We start from the raw sequence: 19,048 nt of genomic DNA on the forward strand, positions 1-19,048 counted from the left end.
TACAAACATACATACATACATATATACATACATATAAGTACATACATCTACATACATACATGTATACACACATACATACCTACATATATGTACATACATACATTTACAAACATACATGTATACATACATACATACATGTAAGTACATCTAAATACATACATGTATACACACATACATACCTACATATATGTACATACATACATTTACAAACATACATGTATACATACATACATATAAGTACATACATCTACATACATACATGTATACACACATACATACAAATATATACATACATACATTTACAAAAATACATGTATACATACATACATACATACATATAAGTACATACATCTACATACATACGTGTATACACACATACATACCTACATATATTTACATACATCATTTACATATATACATGTATACACACATAAATCCCTACATATATGCACACACATACAAACATGTATACACACATACATACCTACATATATGTACATACATACATTTACAAACATACATGTATACATACATACATACATATCAGTACATACATCTACATACATACTTGTATACACACATACATACCTACATATATGTACATACATACATTTACGAACATACATGTATACATACATACATATAAGTACATACATCTACATACATACATGTATACACACATACATACAAATATATACATACATACATTTACAAACATAAATGCATATATACATACATACATACATATAAGTACACACATCTACATACATACATGTATACACACATACATACCTACATATATTTACATACATCATTTACATATATACATGTATACACACATAAATCCCTACATATATGCACACACATACAAACATGTATACACACATACATACCTACATATATGTACATACATACATTTACAAACATACATGTATACATACATACATACATATAAATACATACATTTACATACATACTTGTATACACACATACATACCTACATATATGTACATACATACATTTACAAAAATACATGTATACATACATACATACATAAATATAAGTACATACATCTACATACATACGTGTATACACACATACATACCTACAAATATTTACATACATCATTTACATACATACATGTATACACACATACAAACATGTATCCACACATACATACCTACATATATACACATACATATATACAAGCATATATTTACTTATATACACATATATTTACCAACACACATCGCTAAATATATAATTAATGGTATACAAACAAAGATATAAACAAATATATACTTAGACATATAAAGACATACATAGACATACATACATAAACATACACACACATTTGTACATATACCTACATACCCATATATAAAATAAATAAGTTAAAAAAAATATATATATATAAATGTATACACTCATACATACCTCCACATATGCACGCACATATATTTACATACATACAGGTACACACACATACATACCTACATATATGTACATACATACATTTACAAACATACATGTATACATACATACATACATATAAGTACATACATCTACATACATACATGTATACACACATACATACCTACATATATGTACATACATACATTTACAAACATACATGTACACATACATACATACATATATGTACATACATCTACATACATACATGTATACACACATACATACATATATGTACATATGTACATTTACAAACATACATGTATACATACATACATACATACATATAAGTACATACATCTACATACATACATGTATACACACATGCATACCTACATATATTTACATACATCATTTACATATATACATGTATACACACATAAATCCCTACATATATGCACACACATACAAACATGTATCCACACATACGTACCTACATATATACACATACATATATACAAGCATATATTTACTTATATACACATATATTTACCAACACATATCGCTAAATATATAATTAATGGTATACAACCAAAGATATAAACAAATATATACTTAGACATATAAAGACATACATAGACATACATACATAAACATACACACACATTTGTACATATACCTACATACCCATATATAAAATAAATAAGTTAAAAAATATATATATATATAAATGTATACACTCATACATACCTCCACATATGTACGCACATATATTTACATACATACAGGTACACACACATACCTACTTAAATATGTACATACATACATTTACAAACATACATGTATACATACATACATACATATAAGTACATACATCTACATACATACATGTATACACACATACATACCTACATATATGTACATACATACATTTACAAACATACATGTATACATACATACATACATACATATAAGTACATCTAAATACATACATGTATACACACATACATACCTAAATATATGTACATACATACATTTACAAACATACATGTATACATACATACATATCAGTACATACATCTACATACATACATGTATACACACATACATACAAATATATACATACATATATTTATAAAAATACATGTATACATACATACATACATACATATAAGTACATACATCTACATACATACGTGTATACACACATACATACCTACATATATTTGCATACATCATTTACATATATACATGTATACACACATAAATCCCTACATATATGCACACACATACAAACATGTATACACACATACATACCTACATATATGTACATACATACATTTACAAACATACATGTATACATACATACATACATATAAGTACATACATCTACATACATACTTGTATACACACATACATACCTACATATATGTACATACATACATTTACAAACATACATGTATACATACATACATACATACATATAAGTACGTACATCTACATACATACTTGTATACACACATACATACCTACATATATGTACATACATACATTTACAAACATAAATGCATATATACATACATACATATAAGTACAAACATCTACATACATACATGTATATACACATACAAACATGTATCCACACATACATACCTACATATATACAAATACATATATACAAGCATATATTTACTTATATACACATATATTTACCAACACACATCGCTAAATATATAATTAATGGTATACAAACAAAGATATAAACAAATATATACTTAGACATATAAAGACATACATAGACATACATACATAAACATACACACACATTTGTACATATACCTACATACCCATATATAAAATAAATAAGTTAAAAAAATATATATATATAAATGTATACACTCATACATACCTCCACATATGCACGCACATATATTTACATACATACAGGTACACACACATACATACCTACATATATGTACATACATACATTTAAAAACATACATGTATACATACATACATACATATAAGTACATACATCTACATACATACATGTATACACACATACATACCTACATATCTACATATATGTACATACATACATTTACAAACAAACATTTACACATACATACATACATATAAGTACATACATCTACATACATACATGTATACACACATACATACCTACATATATGTACATACATACATTTACAAACATACATGTACACATACATACATACATATAAGTACATACATCTACATACATACATGTATACACACATACATACATATATGTACATATGTACATTTACAAACATACATGTATACATACATACATACATACATACATATAAGTACATACATCTACATACATACATGTATACACACATACATACCTACATATATTTACATACATCATTTACATATATACATGTATACACACATAAATCCCTACATATATGCACACACATACAAACATGTATCCAAACATACGTACCTACATATATACACATACATATATACAAGCATATATTTACTTATATACACATATATTTACCAACACACATCGCTAAATATATAATTAATGGTATACAAACAAAGATATAAACAAATATATACTTAGACATATAAAGACATACATAGACATACATACATAAACATACACACACATTTGTACATATACCTACATACACATATATAAAATAAATAAGTTAAAAATATATATATATAAATGTATACACTCATACATACCTCCACATATGTACGCACATATATTTACATACATACAGGTACACACACATACCTACGTAAATATGTACATACATACATTTACAAACATACATGTATACATACATACATACATATAAGTACATACATCTACATACATACATGTATACACACATACATACCTACATATATGTACATAAATACATTTACAAACATACATGTATACATACATACATACATATAAGTACATCTAAATACATACATGTATACACACATACATACCTACATATATGTACATACATACATTCACAAACATACATGTATACATACATACATATCAGTACATACATCTACATACATACATGTATACACACATACATACAAATATATACATACATACATTTACAAAAATACATGTATACATACATACATACATACATATAAGTACATACATCTACATACATACGTGTATACACACATACATACCTACATATATTTACATACATCATTTACATATACATGTATACACACATAAATCCCTACATATATGCACACACATACAAACATGTATACACACATACATACCTACATATATGTACATACATACATTTACAAACATACATGTATACATACATACATACATATAAGTACATACATCTACATACATACTTGTATACACACATACATACCTACATATATGTACATACATACATTTACAAACATAAATGCATATATACATACATACATACATATAAGTACACACATCTACATACATACATGTATACACACATACAAACATGTATCCACACATACATACCTACATATATACACATACATATATACAAGCATATATTTACTTATATACACATATATTTACCAACACACATCGCTAAATATATAATTAATGGTATACAAACAAAGATATAAACAAATATATACTTAGACATATAAAGACATACATAGACATACATACATAAACATACACACACATTTGTACATATACCTACATACCCATATATAAAATAAATGAGTTAAAAAAAATATATATATAAATGTATACACTCATACATACCTCCACATATGCACGCACATATATTTACATACATACAGGTACACACACATACATACCTACATATATGTACATACATACATTTACAAACATACATGTATACATACATACATACATATAAGTACATACATCTACATACATACATGTATACACACATACATACCTACATATATGTACATACATACATTTACAAACATACATGTACAACTACATACATACATATAAGTACATACATCTACATACATACATGTATACACACATACATACATATATGTACATATGTACATTTACAAACATACATGTATACATACATACATACATACATATAAGATATACATCTACATACATACGTGTATACACACATACATACCTACATATATTTACATACATCATTTACATATATACATGTATACACACATAAATCCCTACATATATGCACACGCATACAAACATGTATCCACACATACGTACCTACATATATACTCATACATATATACAAGCATATATTTACTTATATACACATATATTTACCAACACACATAGCTAAATATATAATTACATGTATACAAACAAAGATATAAACAAAAATATACTTAGACATATTAAGACATACATACATATATATACATATGTATGTATATATCCGTACGTATGTGCATATATGTAGGTATCTGTGAGGTGTATACATGTGTATGTGTGTACATGTGTTCGTATGTATGTATTTATATGTATATTTGTATACATGTATGTAAGTTTGTATATATACATAGGTATGTATGCTATGTGTATAGACATACGTGCATACATACAAATGTACTCCTAGATACATAAATTCACCCATACAAGTCGATCTTTATATGTCTATATATATATATATATATATATATATATATACATACATATATGTATACACACACAGACTCCTACATATATAAAACCCACATACCAACATATATACACACACATAAATAAATACATATATACATACATATAAACACGCAATCATAATCATATACAAACATGCTTACCTACATATGTACAGATTCATGTACACACACAAACATACTTGCATATATACATACATATATTTAGACACACATACATATATACATACATACATAGGTATGTTTATACATGTTCATACACATACATACACACAAAATATTTACTAACATACATGTTCATACATACATCCGTACATACATACATACATACACAAATAAATATATACATACATGTATACACACTACATATACCTACGAATATACACACATATAAATACATATGTGTATATTCACATACATACCTACATATATATTTATAAATTCAAACACACATACATACATACATACATAGATATATATATATACTTATAGAAACCTACATAAATACATACTATACAAACTATACAAACATAGTATAAACTATATGTATAAACGTATGTTTATACGTATAAACATACGTATATATATGTTTACATACCTATATTTATACAAACAAATACATATGCTCACCCACATATATAATAAAGGTACAAACACAGTCATAATTGTATACACACATACATACCTACACATATCATATATATTTATAAACATATATATGTATACATACCTATATATATAAACACACACAAATATATATCTACTTAAAAAACATACAATCAGGTATACATACATTCAGACATAGATACATACATACCTATCTACAAATACACGCAAATCTATAACATATACACACACTCATACATAAATATATACTCACCTACCACATGTTCACATTTATACACATATACATACATATGTATGCACACATACATACCTACATGCATGTATGTGTATGCCTGTATGCATGCACACAGACACTAAAGAAAGCACACAGACACATGAAAGCACACATGTATACACGCATGCACACAAAGCGCACGTATGCATTCATACAAGCAAGTACACACTCATGTATGCATGCAGGTGTGTATAAATGTACACATACACACATCTATACCTACATCTAAATACACTTTTAGATACCTACATAAATACATCTATACTTACAAATAAACACACATAAATATATCCATGTATGCATACATACACATCTAAATATAAACACACACATACATACAGACATACATGCATATATACATACATTTATACACACATACATACATACATACATAGATATATGAACACATACATACATACATATATACACATAAGTATTCACAAACATGTATACAGACATACATACTTAAAATGTTGTGTGTAAATATGTTGGTATGTATGTGTTTAATTTATGTGTGTCTATATGTGTGTATATTTGTAAAAACTGTGTGTATATATGTGTGTATGTTTGTACTTTATGTGTGTTCATGCAGGTATATATGTAATCTGCATGAACACAGTTTCTTACATATATATACACATATATATACACACACATACATTAAACACATAAATACCAACATTTATACACACAAAATTTCGAAATTACAAAACTTCACTTATACGCACCCATGAAAAAATACATATATATACACAAACATACATACATACATACATATATACATATATATATACACACATTGATACTTACATAAATACATGTAGACACACAATTATTCCTACATACAGTATGTAAACACACATACATACATATATGTAAGCGTGCATGAGTTAATGTTTGTATATATGCACGCAAGTATGCATGCATATATCTATACATACATTCATACTGACACATGTCCAAACAAACACACCAATATAAATACACATACATACCTTCATAGATACATACGTACATATAAACAAACACGTACATGCATACACACATACATACATAAACATACACACACACTTGTACCCATACCTACATACCCATATATAAAATAAAATTAAAAAAAACATATATATAAATGGATACACTCATACATACCTCCACATATGTACGCACATATATTTACATACATACAGGTACACACACATACCTACGTAAATATGTACATACATACATTTACAAACATACATGTATACATACATACATACATATAAGTACATACATCTACATACATACATGTATACACACATACATACCTACATATATGTACATACATACATTTACAAACATACATGTATACATACATACATATATATAAGTACATCTAAATACATACATGTATACACACATACATACCTACATATATGTACATACATACATTTACAAACATACATGTATACATACATACATATAAGTACATACATCTACATACATACATGTATACACACATACATACAAATATATACATACATACATTTACAAAAATACATGTATACATACATACATATAAGTACATACATCTACATACATACGTGTATACACACATACATACCTACATATATTTACATACATCATTTACATATATACATGTATACACACATAAATCCCTACATATATGCACACACATACAAACATGTGTCCACACATACATACCTACATATATACATCTACATATATACAAGCATATATTTACTTATATACAGACATATAGTTACCGACACACATAACTAAATATATAATAACATGTATACAAACAAAGATATAAACAAATACATACTTAGACATATAAAGACATACATACATATATACACATATGTACGTATATATCGGTACATATGTGCATATATGTAGGTATCTGTGTGTGTATACATGTATGTAGACATGTGTGTATGTGTGTATATGTGTTTGTTTGTATGTATTTATATATATACATATATTTGTATGCATGTATATATATATAGGTATGTATGCTATGTGTATTGACACACGTGCATGCATACATATATTCATGCATACATATATACTCCTTGATACATCAATTCACACATACAAGTCGATCTTTATACGTCTATATGTATATATACATACATATATGTATACACACACAGATTCCTACATATATAAAACCTACGTACCAACATATAAATACATATGTGTATACTCACATACATACAAACATACATACATACAAACATAAATACATACATACATGTATATACATACTTATAGAAACCTACATAAATATATACAACTATACAAACATATATGCTTAAATATATACATACACACATGTATAAATACATACCTTAATATGTACATACAAAAATATACAAACAAAATACCTACATATATACATACATATATACATACATAAAGACCCATGCATACACAAAACAAAGCACATATACGTACCTACATACATGCACACATACACATACATACACACATAATACTTTATACATACATATATACTTACATACATACATAAATACAAACATACATGCATTCATACATAAATTCATGTATGAATCTATATACAGAAAAACATACATCACAAATATATATACACACACATACATACATACATACATATATAATTTTTTTATGTAAAAATACACACACAAATATATACATGTACATGTATGTATGTATGCACACATACATGCCTAAATATATATACAGACACATACATACATATATACATACATACAAACATAGATGTGCGCACACTTATATACATACATATATAAACACACATACTCAAACATAAATGTATACACACATACATATCTACATATGTACATACATGCAGGCATGCGTGTATGTGTATGCCTGCATGCATTCACATGTACGCGCCTAAGTAAGCACTCGTTTATGCATGTGTGTATAAATGCACACACACACCTACATATATACATATATATATACATACATACATACAGACACCTATAACCACATACATACATACATACAGACACTTATAAAAAACTTATATAAAGTTTTATAAAACTTATACTTATAAAACTTATAAAACTTAACTTAACTTATAAAACTTATAAAAATTATATACACACATACTTATATGTATACAAAAAATATATACATGCATGGATACACATACATACCCATATATATATGTACATACATACATAAATGTATGAACAAATTCATGCCTACATATATAGACAAAAAAACATACTTACATACTTACATGTACAGGCATACATACATAAATATATACATACATATATACACATTATCCACCTTTATGTATGTATGTATATATGTGTATATATGTATGTCTATATATGAATATATATATACATATGTATATATGTATGTATATATGTATGTCTTTATGAATGTATATATGTATGTATATATGTAGGTATATATGTTTGTATATTTTTATATGTACATATTAAGGTATGAATTTATACATGTGTGTATTTATATATTTAAGCATGTATGTTTGTATAGTTGTATGTATTTATATAGGTTTCTATAATTATGTATATATATGTATGTATGTATGTATGTATGTGTGTTTGAATTTGTAAATATATATGTAGGTATGTATGTGAGTATACACATATCCATTTATATGTGTGCATATTCGTGGGTATGTAGTGTGTATACATGTATGTATATATGGATGTATGCGTGTACATGTATGATAGTAAATATTTTTATCTGTATATGTATGTATTTGTATGTATTTATATGTATATATATGTATGTATGTATTCATGGGTGCGTATAAGTGAAGTTTTGTAATTTTGAAATTTTGTGTGTATAAATGTTGTATTTATGTGTTTAATGTATTTGTGTGTATATATATATGTGTGTATATATGTAAGAATCTGTGTTCATGCATACATAGCTGCATGAACACACATAAGGTACAAACATACACACATATATACACAGTTTTTACATATATACACACATATAGATAGACACACATGAACACATAAATACCAACATATTTACAAACAACATTTTAAGTATGTATGTCTGTATACATGTTACATACACTTATGTGTATATATGTAGATATGTATGTGTAATTTTGAAATTTTACACACATTTTACACATTTTAAGTATGTATGTCTGTATACATGTTACATACACTTATGTGTATATATGTAGGTATGTATGTATGTAAGTATATATGTGTGCTTGGTTTTGTGTATGTATGGGTCTTTATGTATGAATATATGTATTTACATATGTAGGTATGTATGTTTGTATATTTTTGTATGTACATATTAAGGTATGAATTTATACATGTGTGTATGTATATATCTTTAAGCATGTATGTTTGTATAGTTGTATGTATTTATCTAGGTTTCTATAAGTATGTAAATATATGTATGTATGTATGTATGTATGAGTGTGTATATTTGTAGGTGGTAAGTATACACACTCATAAATACATATGTGTATACACATATACATACATATATATATATATATATATATATGTATATATAAATGTATGTTAACATACAAACACAAATATATACATCCATGTATGCACACATAAATACCTAAATAGTTATACACAGACAAACATTCATACATACATACATACCTACATACATACGTGCATGCATGCGTGTGTGTTTATCCCTGCATGCATTCACAGATTAATGCATGTAGCCATAAAACTCTGCATGTGCGTACGCACGTGCGGGCAAGTAGGCACTCGTGTATCTATTTATGTGTGTATAAATGCCTACATATATACGTACATATATGTATAACCCCATGCATACTTATATTTATACAACACACACTTGCATGTGTTCAAACATAAAAAAAAAAAATCTTTACATAAAAGTATAGGCACATACATACCTTCATAGATACAGTCGTATATATATACATACACACATACATACCAATATATGTATATATATGTATATATGTATATATATATACACACACATATATATACACACATATATACATACGTATTTACACATATACCTATATACCTATATATATACACATATACATATATATGTGTATAAAGATACATTTACTTACATACATTTCTACACACATACATACCTACATATACACGCACATATATACATGTTTAAAAACATACGTACCGACCTATATACATTCACATAAATACATACATATATACATAAATATAAACACACATTCATAATTATATACAAACACACTTACCTACATGTATACAGATACATATACATATACAAAACATACATACATTCATGTATAACCACATAAATATCTCTATATGTATACAACACATACATACATGTATTCAAATATAGACACCTAAATATAAATATCCATACATACGAGTACAGGCACATACATACCTTCATAGATACATTCATACATATATACACACATAAATACCTATATATATATATATATATATATATATATATATATATATATATATACACATAATTGTATACACATATACTGGTACATACCTACATATAGAAAACATGTACGTACACCTATGCACACATACATACCTACATATACACACAAACACAAATATATATAGAGGTTTAAAAAACATACTTACCTACATATATACACACACATAAATACATACATATACACATAAATATAAAAACACAAATTATGTGTTACATGTAAAATTATGTACACACATACTTATATGTATACAAAAATATATACATGCATATGGATACACATACATACAAACATACAGTTACGCATAAAACATACCTATATATATATGTACATACATACATAAATGTATGAAAAAATTCATGCCTACATATATAGACAAAAAACATACTTACATACTTACATGTACAGGCATATGTACATAAATATATACATACATATATACACATTATCCACCTACAAATATACACACTCATAAATACATATGTGTATACACATATACATACCTATATATACACATATATATATATATACATAAATACACACATATATACATATAGAAACCTACATAAATACATACATACAACTACAAAAACATTTATTAGTAAATATATACATACATAGATGTGTAAACACATACATAACTAAATATATGCATGCGTAAATATACAAACATACACACACCTACATACATGTATGCACACATACATACCTACATATATGGACACACACACACATATACACATATTTAAAGAACATACATACCTATATATACACACACATAAATACATACATGTATTCATAATTATATACAAACAAGCTTACCTATATATGTACAGATATATGTATAACTAATATAAACATACATATATACACATACAAAACAGGCATATATGTTCATAAACAAACATACCTACATATGTACATACATAAATACATATATATACACAAACATATAAATATATACATACATGTATACACTTCACATACCTACGAATATACACACTGATAAATACATATGTGTATACACATACATATTATCATACAAGTATTCTCACATATACATACATGCATACATACATACATATGTACTTACATTCATACATGCATATATACACATATGCTTACATACATGTAAAAATCTACATAAATACATACATACAACAATACAAACATACATACATAAACATACATAGATGTATAAACACATACATACCTACATATAAACACATATATATATATATATATATATATATATGTTTCCATACCTATAAATATATATACACACACAAATACATCCATCCATGTACGCACACATACATACCTACATATGTACATACATACATTTATAAATATTTGTTTCCATACCTTTATATATACACATATACACACACACATACATACATCCATGTATGCACACATACATACCTACATATATTCATATATCTATATACACTTATAGATACCTACATAAATCCAAACATACCTGGGGTATGCACACATACATACCTTTATACATACATACATACATACATACATACATACATGCATAGATATATGAACACATACATATTTACATAAATACATGTATGTGACATAAATACAAACACACGCGTATATATATATATATATATATATATATATATATATACACACACAGACACATATATACAAACATACAGACACAAATATACGTACATACACACGGACACACATACATGTAAACACACATCCTTTCCTACATACATATACACACGAATACATACATATATACAAATATATAGACGCATACATTATTACATGCATGAACACATAAATAATAAAATAAATAAAAACAGAAAAAAATGTATGTATAATGTATAAGCATATAGATACAAAAATACACACATACATGTATACACACACTTACACACATACATACACAAACATACATACATACATACATAAATTAATACATATATATCCACACATTGATACATACATAAATACATACATACATGTATACACATATATACCTACATATATACACATACATACATACAAACATACATACATACATGTATGCACACTAATATATACATACATATATACACAAACACATTCAAACATACATGTATACACACATACATACCTACATATTTACATACATGTATGCATGCGTGTGTATGCCTGCATGCATTTATGTATATGCGTGCACAAGTAAGCACTTGTGTATGCATGTGTGTTTAAATGCACACACACACTTACATATATACATATGTATATATGTACACATAGACATACATACATGCATTTATAACCACATACATACCTACATATATACACCACGTACATACATGTGTTCAAATATAGACACCTAAATATATATATGCATACATACAAGTATAGACACACACATACCTTCATAGATATATTCGTAAATATATACAAACACATACATACATACACATATACATTTATACATATATACACACATACATACCAATATATATACATATATAAATATATACAAACATGTATACAAATGTATACATACATGTATACACACATACGATACATACTTTCATATGCATGTACATAGTATGCACATATACTTACATAATAAATATACACACACACACACACACACACATTCATAATTGTATGCACACATACACTCCTACATATATACACATACATATATATACACAAAAAACGATTATACATGTATATACACATACATACATAATTGTATACACATACATACCTACACATATATACGCACATTCATAAATATGTTCACAAATGCAAACATACATGTATACAGACATAGATAGATATATCCATAAATACATACATACATACATACTTACACACATACATACATATAAACACACACTCATACATAAATATATATACACATATCTACATACATATGTTCATACATACATGTCCACCTTTATACATACATACATACATACATACATTCAGACATACATAAATACATAGGTACATGCACACATACATATACATACATACATGTATACCTACATGAATACAGATAGATTCATACCTACCTACATACCATAATATATGTATATATATATACACACACACACACACATACATACATGTATAACACACACATACATACATGAATGCATGTTTGTGTTTGTTTGCCTTTATGTATGCATATATACATGCATCGATACATGAGTGCATGTATTGATGTATAGGTTAATGTGTGTATATATTCATTTTGGATTCATGCATTGACACATGTTCACTTTCACACAAGCATGCACACATTCATGCATGCCTGCATGCATGCACATATGCATTCATGGACTCAGGTATGCATGCACTGGTGTACACACAAATACCTACATATATACATACATGTTTACACACATATATACCTACATGCATACACACACACATATATATACATACATATATAAATGTACACACATACATGCATACATGTATACATGCCTACATCATACATGTATATATGAATACACTAATACCTAAATATATACACACAGATTTATACATACATGCATAAATACCAACATATTCAGACACAAATACATACTTGCATGTATACACACATACAAACCTACATATATACATACATGTATGCACACATACATACCTTAATATATACTTACACACATACATACATACATACATGCATATATATATATATATGAACATATACATATCTACATATATACATGTAAACAAACATAGATATATGTTTGTTTACAAACATATATCTATGTTTGTAACAGCTGACGGTTACATGTATATTATATATACACACACATGTATACAAGCATACATCTATACACACATAAAAACCTACATTTATATATTCATATAAACACACATACATGCATGCATACATGTTGGAACACATACATACTTACATATATATACATAAATATGCATAGATATAGATAACATAGACATAGATAACTACATAAATATATACAAACATGTATACAGTCATACACACCTGCATATATACATACATACATACATACACACACATACACACTTACATACATATGCTAACAGACACACACACATATACATACAAACACATACAAACACACATATACATACACACATCCATACCTACATATATACATACATATAAACACACACATACAAACATGTATACACACACAGATTCCTACATATACACATACATATACACAGACACACATACATAATTACATGCATGAACACATTAATACAAACATGTATAAAAACACAAAAATACATGTATACACCCATAGATATATACAAAAATTTAAAAGATACTTGTACACACACACATGCATACACAAACATACATACATACATGTATATACACACAAATTGATACTGGTATAAATACATACATGCATGTATACACATAAATACCTACATATATACTCACACACACACATACAGATATACATGTATGCACACTTATATACCTACCGGTATATACCTACATATATGAATACACACATACATTCCTACATATTTACATATATACATGCATACATACACACCTGCATGTTTGTGTGTATGCTTGCAGACATTCATAGATACGTGCAGGCATACACCCATGCATGCATGTACGCAAGCTCGCAAGTAAGCACTTGTGTATGCTAGCATGTGTGTATAAAGGCACACACACACACACCTACATATATACATACATTCATGTATACACAAATACATACCTACATATATACACACATACATACATGTGTTCACACATAGATACCTAATTATATACATACATACAAGTATGGACACATACATACCTTCATAGATACATACATACATATGTACATACACACACATACATACCTAAATATATACACACACACATACATACATGTATACATGCACACTTCTATACCTACCAGTATACATACATATATATACACACACACATACATACATACATATTTATATATGTCTGTGTATGTATGTGTATATGTATGTATATATACACACACACACACACATATATATATATATATATATATATATATATATATATATATATACACATACCTACACATATCTACATAGATACATGTATACACACACACACAGAGACACAAACACATACATGTATGGACATATAGTCACCTGCATAAATACATACATGTATACACACATACATACCTGGAGGGATCTTGTTTGAGTGGTCTAGTAGTCTTCCATCTGTATTTGCTCCCACAGTTTCTTCACACCAAGCAGATTTATATATATACTGCTCAAAAAAATAAAGGGAACACTTGAACAACACAATGTAACTCCAAGTCAATCACACTTCTGTGAAATCATAGTGTCCACTCAGGAAGCAACACAGATTCATTTTGACTTGTTTTAAGGACATTACATCAAAGTTGGATCAGCCTGGAGTTTGTTTTTACACTTTAATTTTGAGCGTGTTTCTTATCCAGACCTCCATGGGTTGATACATTTGATTTCCATTGATCATTTTTGTGTGATTTTGTTGTCAGCACATTCAACTGTGTAAAGAGCAAAGTATTTCAAAAGAATATTTCATTCATTTAGATCTAGGATGTGTTTTTTAAGTGTTCCCTTTATTTTTTTGAGCAGTGTATATACATACATACAAAAATGAATGTATATATTTGCATACATATACACACATAATCACACACAAACATACCTACATATGGACATACATGCAAAAATATATACATACATACATTTATGGTCACATACACACACACCTACACATAAATAGACACATAGGTAAATCCATACATACATACCTCCATCAATAAATATATACATACATATTTGCATACATACACATAAACACAGCCATACTTACATATGTACACACAAATATATACATACATATATACACACACATACAAACACACAAATATATATAAATCCGCACATATGGACACACGCAAAATATATAATTACATACATATATGTATTGACATATATACATACATAGATACATACATAAGCACATAAGCACACACACACACACACACACACACAACATGCTTCCATACACAAATATGTGCATCCATATATGCATAATCACGGACATACACATATAAATATATTCATACATATTTGCAAACACATACATACATACATACGTACACACATGTTTTCGTTCATATATACATACATACACACACACATACAAACGTACACATACATATTTGCATACACAAATACATACATATTAATACTCAAGATATATAAATACATACATATTCAAACAACACATACACACAAGACAAGAGATACTGAGGGAACTGAAGAAGTACATAGAGATGCAGAGCAAGGTTGAGATTGAGGGAGTATGTTGACTTGTATGCTTGTTGGATTGTAAGGAGGGAGAGAATAATTACCAGTGGCAAAAAAGAGGGCGAGATGGAAGGGAAATATAAAACCAAGTAAATGGAACATTTTATTCTTCATTCATACATTAAAATAATGACTAAAATCCATGTAAAGGTCGGATTGCATACATTGCAGTTCCCCTCCACGCCACCGGGCAGATAAAAACGAAACACGGAAGT

Source organism: Fistularia commersonii, chromosome 36 (genome assembly GCF_037954325.1).
Source record: "Fistularia commersonii isolate RoL2024-O1a breed Wild chromosome 36, RoL_Fcom_v1.0, whole genome shotgun sequence".
Taxonomy (NCBI): Eukaryota; Metazoa; Chordata; class Actinopteri; order Syngnathiformes; family Fistulariidae; genus Fistularia; species Fistularia commersonii.